Source organism: Oncorhynchus gorbuscha, linkage group LG09, assembly GCF_021184085.1.
Source record: "Oncorhynchus gorbuscha isolate QuinsamMale2020 ecotype Even-year linkage group LG09, OgorEven_v1.0, whole genome shotgun sequence".
Classification (NCBI taxonomy): Eukaryota; Metazoa; Chordata; class Actinopteri; order Salmoniformes; family Salmonidae; genus Oncorhynchus; species Oncorhynchus gorbuscha.
This window is the reverse complement of record NC_060181.1, coordinates 1820888-1830515: the sequence shown is the minus strand read 5'-3', so window position 1 is coordinate 1830515 and position 9628 is coordinate 1820888. Positions and strand designations below refer to the sequence as shown.

Genomic DNA, 9628 nt, shown 5'->3' with positions numbered 1-9628 from the left:
ATCTTTAGTGCTTTGTCTGGCATTCATTATCCTATGACAGTGAGGTTCCCTATCTTTAGTGCTCAGTCTACCATTCATTATCCCATGACAGTGAGGTTCCCTATCTTTAGTGCTCAGTCTACCATTCATTATCCTATGACAGTGAGGTTCCCTATCTTTAGTGCTCAGTCTACCATTCATTATCCTATGACAGTGAGGTTCCCTATCTTTAGTGCTCAGTCTACCATTCATTATCCTATGACAGTGAGGTTCCCTATTTTTAGTGCTCAGTCTACCATTCATTATCCTATGACAGTGAGGTTCCCTATCTTTAGTGCTCAGTCTACCATTCATTATCCCATGACAGTGAGGTTCCCTATCTTTAGTGCTCAGTCTACCATTCATTATCCCATGACAGTGAGGTTCCCTATCTTTAGTGCTCAGTCTACCATTCATTTATCCTATGACAGTGAGGTTCCCTATCTTTAGTGCTCAGTCTACCATTCATTATCCTATGACAGTGAGGTTCCCTATCTTTAGTGCTCAGTCTACCATTCATTATCCCATGACAGTGAGGTTCCCTATCTTTAGTGCTCAGTCTACCATTCATTATCCTATGACAGTGAGGTTCCCTATCTTTAGTGCTCAGCCTACCATTCATTATCCCATGACAGTGAGGTTCCCTATCTTTAGTGCTCAGCCTACCATTCATTATCCCATGACAGTGAGGTTCCCTATCTTTAGTGCTCAGCCTACCATTCATTATCCTATGACAGTGAGGTTCCCTATCTTTAGTGCTCAGTCTACCATTCATTATCCTATGACAGTGAGGTTCCTATCTTTAGTGCTCAGTCTACCATTCATTATCCTATGACAGTGAGGTTCCTATCTTTAGTGCTCAGTCTACCATTCATTATCCCATGACAGTGAGGTTCCTATCTTTAGTGCTCAGTCTACCATTCATTATCCTATGACAGTGAGGTTCCCTATCTTTAGTGCTCAGTCTACCATTCATTATCCCATGACAGTGAGGTTCCCTATCTTTAGTGCTCAGTCCACCATTCATTATCCTATGACAGTGAGGTTCCCTATCTTTAGTGCTCAGCCTACCATTCATTATCCTATGACAGTGAGGTTCCCTATCTTTAGTGCTCAGTCTACCATTCATTATCCCATGACAGTGAGGTTCCCTATCTTTAGTGCTCAGCCTACCATTCATTATCCCATGACAGTGAGGTTCCCTATCTTTAGTGCTCAGTCTACCATTCATTATCCTATGACAGTGAGGTTCCCTATCTTTAGTGCTCAGTCTACCATTCATTATCCTATGACAGTGAGGTTCCCTATCTTTAGTGCTCAGCCTACCATTCATTATCCCATGACAGTGAGGTTCCCTATCTTTAGTGCTCAGCCTACCATTCATTATCCTATGACAGTGAGGTTCCCTATCTTTAGTGCTCAGTCTACCATTCATTATCCTATGACAGTGAGGTTCCCTATCTTTAGTGCTCAGTCTACCATTCATTATCCTATGACAGTGAGGTTCCCTATCTTTAGTGCTTTGTCTGGCATTGATTCTCCTCTTTTCTGTTGTGGCCCAGCTAGTGTGTTTCCTCAAAACCGTTTTGACAAATTAATCTACAATCAACTGTTGGTTTTATTAGGATTTGAATGATAAGATTTATGTTGTTTTTCTATTTGAATTAGAAGATCTCTGATGTTTTCTATTTGAATTAGAAGATCTCTGTTGTTTTTCTATTTGAATTAGAAGATCTCTGTTGTTTTTCTATTTGAATTAGAAGATCTCTGTTGTTTTTCTATTTGAATTAGAAGATCTCTGTTGTTTTCTATTTGAATTAGAAGATCTCTGTTGTTTTTCTATTTGAATTAGAAGATCTCTGTTGTTTTTCTATTTGAATTAGAAGATCTCTGTTGTTTTTCTATTTGAATTAGAAGATCTCTGTTGTTTTTCTATTTGAATTAGAAGATCTCTGTTGTTTTTCTATTTGAATTAGAAGATCTCTGTTGTTTTTCTATTTGAATTAGAAGATCTCTGTTGTTTTTCTATTTGAATTAGAAGATCTCTGATGTTTTCTATTTGAATTAGAAGATCTCTGTTGTTTTTCTATTTGAATTAGAAGATCTCTGTTGTTTTTCTATTTGAATTAGAAGATCTCTGTTGTTTTTCTATTTGAATTAGAAGATCTCTGATGTTTTCTATTTGAATTAGAAGATCTCTGATGTTTTCTATTTGAATTAGAAGATCTCTGATGTTTTCTATTTGAATTAGAAGATCTCTGTTGTTTTTCTATTTGAATTAGAAGATCTCTGTTGTTTTCTATTTGAATTAGAGGATCTCTGATGTTTTCTATTTGAATTAGAAGATCTCTGATGTTTTCTATTTGAATTAGAAGATCTCTGATGTTTTCTATTTGAATTAGAAGATCTCTGATGTTTTCTATTTGAATTAGAAGATCTCTGTTGTTTTTCTATTTGAATTAGAAGATCTCTGTTGTTTTTCTATTTGAATTAGAAGATCTCTGTTGTTTTTCTATTTGAATTAGAAGATCTCTGATGTTTTCTATTTGAATTAGAAGATCTCTGATGTTTTCTATTTGAATTAGAAGATCTCTGTTGTTTTTCTATTTGAATTAGAAGATCTCTGTTGTTTTCTATTTGAATTAGAGGATCTCTGATGTTTTCTATTTGAATTAGAAGATCTCTGATGTTTTCTATTTGAATTAGAAGATCTCTGATGTTTTCTATTTGAATTAGAAGATCTCTGATGTTTTCTATTTGAATTAGAAGATCTCTGTTGTTTTTCTATTTGAATTAGAAGATCTCTGTTGTTTTTCTATTTGAATTAGAAGATCTCTGTTGTTTTCTATTTGAATTAGAGGATCTCTGATGTTTTCTATTTGAATTAGAAGATCTCTGTTGTTTTTCTATTTGAATTAGAAGATCTCTGATGTTTTCTATTTCCTTTGAAACGCAGTTCGCCACAGGGTGAGCCACATGTACAAGCAAATAGACATTAACTGGCATGAGTGAACAACATTTATATTCCTGTGACACAAAGTTTTGGCCACATCGGTTATATTATTTCATATAAAAACATGTAAATATGTATATTGTAAATGTGTGGAAAATTTGAATAAATATCAAATTTGTTTCATATTCTGTTGTGTAGTGTATATTTGTCTTAGACCTCTCCTACCTGACCCCCGACATTATACATGGAGTTTACTGCTATGCAGGGTATCACTAAATTGATCACTAACATTTTAAAGCTGAGCCATTTGCTCGTGCTCTGCTGCTCAGTACAGTCATATCTGACTAAGATCATAACATAGTGCTTCAAATATAAAACAGGATTATTTCACAGAAAATAATAATGAATAAATAATAAAATAATCATGTATAATAATAATAATCCACAACTAACTGCTCCCCAATGTCTCGTCATTGAACAAAACATCTCAAGGGGATCCGTTGCTATGGATACTCACGAGAAGAACGCATGCAGAGCGAGCTGTGTGCAGGAGTGACAGAGGAGCAGCTAATGGATTTACTAACTGAGGTTCTGGGTTTCAGGGCTGAGGCTAAAATGTCTCAGAAGAAATCAGACCTGGGTATGGTAGTGTTTTGAACTTCATGGGCCTGGGTATGGTAGTGTTTTGAACTTCGGGCCTGGGTATGGTAGTGTTTTGAACTTCCCTCGGGCCTGGGTATGGTAGTGTTTTGAACTTCGCGGGCCTGGGTATGGTAGTGTTTTTGAACCGCGGGCCTGGGTATGGTAGTGTTTGAACTTCATGGGCCTGGGTATGGTAGTGCTTTGAGCTTTGCGGGCCTGGGTATGGTAGTGTTTTGAACTTCATGGGCCTGGGTATGGTAGTGCTTTGAGCTTTGCGGGCCTGGGTATGGTAGTGTTTTGAACTTCATGGGCCTGGGTATGGTAGTGCTTTGAGCTGCGGGCCTGGGTATGGTAGTGTTTTGAACTTCGCGGGCCTGGGTATGGTAGTGCTTTTGAGCTTTGCGGGCCTGGGTATGGTAGTGTTTTGAACCGGGCCTGGGTATGGTAGTGCTTTGAGCTTTGCGGGCCTGGGTATGGTAGTGTTTTGAACCGCGGGCCTGGGTATGGTAGTGTTTGAACTTCATGGGCCTGGGTATGGTAGTGCTTTGAACACGCAGACATGGGTAGGGCTCGGGATTGGGTTGACTGTAAATTCTCCTTCAGACTCATATCAAACATCTCCAATCCAAAATCAAATCTAGAATCGTCTTTCTATTTCGCAACAAAGCTTCACTCACATGACAAACATACCTTAGTAAAACTGACTATCCTACCGATCCTCGGCTTTCGCGATGTCATCTAAAATAGCTTCCAATACTCTACTCAACAAACTGGATGCAGTTTATCACAGTGCCATATTTTGTTTCTAAAGCACCTTATACCACCCACCACTGCGACCTGCAATATGCTCTAATCGGCTGGCCTCGCTACATATTCGTCGCCAGACCCACTGGCTCAGGTCATCTATAAGTCTATGCTAGGTAAAGCTCCGCCTCATCTCAGCTCACTGGTCACGATAACTACACCCCACCCATAGCACGCGCTCCAGCAGGTGTATCTCCCTGGTCACCATAACAACACCAACCCGTAGCACGCGCTCCAGCAGGTATATCTCACTGGGCACTATAACAACACTCACCCATAGCACGCGCTCCAGCAGGTATAGCTCACTGGTACTATAACAACACCCACCCATAGCACGCGCTCCAGCAGAGTATATCTCCCTGGTCTTCCACAAAGCCAACACCTCTTTGTCCGCCGTTCCTTCCAGTTCTCTGCTGCCCGTGACTGGAACGACACTGAAATAAAAACAGCTGAAGCTGAGACTTACATTTCCCTCACTAACTTTAAACATCAACTATCTGAGCAGCAAACCAATCTCTGCAGCTGTACATAGTCCATCTGTAAATAGCCCAACTACCTACCTCATCCCCATACTGTTTTTATTCATTTACTTTTTCTGCTCGTTTCACACCAGTATCTCTACTTGCAAATCACCATCTGCTCATCTATCTCTCCAGTGTTAATTAGCTGAATTGTAATTACTTTGCTACTACGGCCTATTTATTGGCCTTTACCTCCTCACGACATTTGCACACACTGTATATAGACTTTCTTTTGTTCTACTCTAAAAATATTCAATATTCTTCTCTCTCACACACACACACACACACACACACACACACACACACACACACACACACACACACACACACACACACACACACACACACACACACACACACACACACACACACACACACACACACACACACACACACACACACACACACACAAATGCATGAAGATTCACACATACCTGCACAAGAATGACTGAACTTTTTATTTTATTTTACCTTTATTTTACCAGGGCCCATAAATGGCATCCTGTTCCTACGTAGTGCCCTAGTCATGACCAGGGCCCATAAATGCAACAACACAGTCTCCCTCCTGTGACTGTGATTCAACTGTACACCCCCACCTCAAAACACCCTAGTGACCTCTACATCCTCACCTCAAAACACCCTAGTGACCTCTACATCCACTCCTCAAAACACCCTAGTGACTTACACCCCACCTCAAAACACCTAGTGACCTCTACATCCCCACCTCAAAACACCCTAGTGACCTCTACATCCACTCCTTAAAACACCCTAGTGACCTCAACACGTTGGTAGGTGTGAAAGTGTCAGTTGTAAGTCATCTCCTGGGATAGGTATTATCCCAAATGGCACCCTATTCCCCATTCCGTGCAGTAAGGAAAAGGTATAGACTGGGTGCGTCCCCAATGCCACTCTTATCCCTTTTTTTGCAGTACTTTGTGGCACACTATTCCCTTTCTAGGGAACAAGATGCCGTTTTGGACACAAACTGTCTCTTTCCTCATTCCTCTAAGAGCAAGGCAGGCAGACGCTTCTGTCACCAGGTATATCTGCTGTGTGTGTGCTGTAGTTTAACCTATGAGAACCACTTATTGAGAATAAATCCCAGGTTCTCCATATTGCCTGTGACCTGGCAGACTCACTAAACACCATTTTTTTAAAATATAAATACTGTCTAAGCTTTGGAGCCCCAGACTATGTGTAAATAAAACAAACAAATATATTATGCGTCTGGTTTGCTTAATTTAAGGAATGTGAAATGATTGATACTTTTGACACTGAAGTATATTTTAGCAATTATATTGACTTTTGATACTTAAGTATAATTAAAACCAAATACTTTTAGACTTAAACTCAAGTAGGACAGTTGGTTACTTTTCCACCACTGGGGGTCTGTGTGTTGGGGTGGGGAGTGTGTCTGTGTGTTTGGGTGGGTGGGGAGTGTGTCTGTGTGTTGGGGTGTGTTTGGGTGGGGTGGGGGTGGGGGAGTGTGTCTGTGTGTTTGGGGGGAGTGTGTCTAATGTTTTGGGGGGTGTCTGTGTGGTTGGGGTGGGGAGTGTGTCTGTGTGTTGGGGTGGGGGAGTGTGTCTGTGTGTTGGGGTGGGGTGGGGGAGTGTGTCTGTGTTGGGTGGGGGGGTGGGGTGTGGGGGTGGGGGAGTGTGTCTGTGTGTTGGGGTGGGGTGGGAGTGTGGGGTGGGTAAGTGGGAGTGTGGTCTGTGTGTTGGGGTGGGGTGGGTGTGTCTGTGTGTTGGGGTGGGGGAGTGTGTCTGTGTGTTGGGGTGGGGGAGTGTGTCTGTGTGTTGGGGTGGGGGAGTGTGTCTGTGTGTTGGGGTGGGGAGTGTGTCTGTGTGTTGGGGTGGGGTGGGGTGGTGGGGGAGTGTGGTGGTTGGGGTGGGGGGTGGTCTCTGTGTTGGGGTGGGGGAGTGTGTCTGTGTGTCTGTGTGTTGGGGTGGGGGAGTGTGTCTGTGTGTGTTGGGGTGGGGGAGTGTGTCTGTGTGTTGGGGTGGGGAGTGTGTCTGTGTGTTGGGGTGGGGGAGGTGTCTGTGTGTTGGGGTGGGAGTGTGTCTGTGTTGGGGGTGGGGGAGTGTGTCTGTGTGTTGGGGTGGGTGGGGGAGTGTGTCTGTGTGTTGGGGGTGGGGGAGTGTGTCTGTGTGTTGGGGTGGGGGATGTGTCTGTGTTGGGGTGGGGGAGTGTGTCTGTGTGTTGGGGTGGGGGGAGTGTGTCTGTGTGTTGGGGTGGGGGAGTGTGTCTGTGTTGGGGTGTTGGGGTCAGTGGGGGAGTGTCTGTGTGTTGGGGTGGGGGTGGGGGAGTGTGTCTGTGTGTTGGGGTGGGAGAGTGTGTCTGTGTGTTGGGGTGGGGGAGTGTGTCTGTGTGTTGGGGTGGGGGAGTGTGTCTGTATGTTGGGGTGGGGGAGTGTGTCTGTGTGTTGGGGTGGGGGAGTGTGTCTGTGTGTTGGGGGTGGGGGGAGTGTACAGTGTTGGGGTGGGGGAGTGTGTCTGTGTGTTGGGGTGGGGTGGGGGAGTGTGTCTGTATGTTGGGGTGGGGTGGGGGAGTGTGTCTGTGTGTTGGGGTGGGGTGGGGAGTGTGTCTGTGTGTTGGGGTGGGGTGGGAGAGTGTGTCTGTGTGTTGGGGTGGAGAGTGTCTGTATGTTGGGGTTGTGTCTGTGTGTTGGGGTGGGAGAGTGTGTCTGTGTTTTGGGGTGGGGGAGTGTGTCTGTGCGTTGGGGTGGGGGGAGTGTGTCTGTGCGTTGGGGTGGGGGAGTGTTTCTGTGTGTTGGGGTGGGGAGTGTGTCTGTGTTGGGGTGGGGAGTGTGTCTGTGTGTTGGGGTGGGGGAGTGTGTCTGTGTTGGGGTGGGGTGGGGGAGTGTGTCTGTGTGTTGGGGTGGAGTGTGTCTGTGTGTTGGGGTGGGGGAGTGTGTCTGTGCGTTGGGGTGGGGGAGTGTTTCTGTGTGTGTTGGGGGTGGGGGAGTGTGTCTGTGTGTTGGGGTGGGGGAGTGTGTCTGTGTGTTGGGATGGGGGAGTGTGTCTGTGGGGGTGGGGTGGGGAGTGTGTCTGTATGTTGGGGTGGGGTGGGGGAGTGCGTCTGTGTGTTGGGAAGTAGTGTTGTAGTGCAGTACACGGGGCCCTGGTAATGTAGTACACAAGGCCTGGTAGTGTTGTAGTGCGCAGTACAGGCCCTGGTAGTGGTAGTGCAGTACACGGGCCCTGGTAGTGCAGTACACCGTGCCTGGTAGAGAGTACACAGGGCCCTGGTAGAGTAGTACAAGGCCCTGGTAGGCAGTACACAGGGCCCTGGTAGTGTAGTAGTGCAGTACACAGGCCTGGTAGTGTACTAGTACAGTACACAGACCCTGCAAAGTGTTGTAGTGCAGTACATAGGGCCCTGGTAGTGTAGTAGGCAGTACACAGGGCCCTGGTAGTGTAGCAGCACACAGGGGCCCTGGTAGTGTAGTAGTGTGAGTACACAGGGCCCTGGTAGTGTAGTAGCACAGTACACAGGGCCCTGGTAGTGTAGTAGTGTATACACAGGGCCCCGGTAGTGTAGTAGTGCAGCATACAGGGCCCGGTAGTGTAGTAGTGCAGTACACAGGGCCTCTTGATAGTTTAGTGTGCAGTACACAGGGCCCTGGTAGTTTAGTAGTAAGTACACAGGGCCCTGGTAGTTTAGTAGTGCAGTACACAGGGCCCTGGTAGTTTAGTAGTGCAGTACACAGGGCCCTGGTAGTTTAGTAGTGCAGTACACAGGGCCCTGGTAGTGTAGTAGTGCAGTACACAGGGCCCTGGTAGTTTAGTAGTGCAGTACACAGGGCCCTGGTAGTTTAGTAGTGCAGTACACAGGGCCCTGGTAGTTTAGTAGTGCAGTACACAGGGCCCTGGTAGTTTAGTAGTGTAGTAGTACAGTACACAGGGCCCTGGTAGTTCAGTACACAGGGCCCTGGTGGTGTAGTACACAGGGTCCTGGTAGTGTTGTAGTACAGTACACAGGGCCCTGGTAGTGTTGTAGTGCAGTACACAGGGCCCTGGTAGTGTAGTAGTGCAGTACACAGGGCCCTGGTAGTGTAGTACACAGGGCCCTGGTAGTGTAGTAGTGCAGTACACAGGGCCCTGGTAGTGTAGTAGCACAGTACACAGGGCCCTGGTAGTGTAGTAGTGCAGTACACAGGGCCCTGGTAGTGTAGTAGCACAGTACACAGGGCCCTGGTAGTGTACTAGTACAGTACACAGGACCCTGGTAGTGTTGTAGTGCAGTACACAGGGCCCTGGTAGTGTAGTAGTGCAGTACACAGGGCCCTGGTAGTGTAGTAGTGCAGTACACAGGGCCCTGGTAGTGTAGTAGTGCAGTACACAGGGCCCTGGTAGTGTAGTAGCACAGTACACAGGGCCCTGGTAGTGTAGTAGTGCAGTACACAGGGCCCTGGTAGTGTAGTAGTGCAGTACACAGGGCCCTGGTAGTGTAGTAGTGCAGTACACAGGGCCCTGGTAGTTTAGTAGTGCAGTACACAGGGCCCTGGTAGTTTAGTAGTGCAGTACACAGGGCCCTGGTAGTTTAGTAGTGCAGTACACAGGGCCCTGGTAGTTTAGTAGTGTAGTAGTACAGTACACAGGGCCCTGGTAGTTCAGTACACAGGGCCCTGGTGGTGTAGTACACAGGGTCCTGGTAGTGTTGTAGTACAGTACACAGGGCCCTGGTAGTG

General features: G+C 45.9%; 1 long non-coding RNA gene across 1 annotated transcript in view; it reads left to right on the top strand.

The window, feature by feature from the left end:
* Nucleotides 1–875: 875 nt before the first annotated feature.
* Nucleotides 876–9628, top strand: part of LOC124042638 — a 10153-nt gene continuing 1400 nt past the window's right edge. Inside the window, exon 1 of the long non-coding RNA XR_006840186.1 lies at nt 876–1317. This is a non-coding gene — a long non-coding RNA (uncharacterized LOC124042638). The remainder of the gene's footprint in view (nt 1318–9628) is intronic.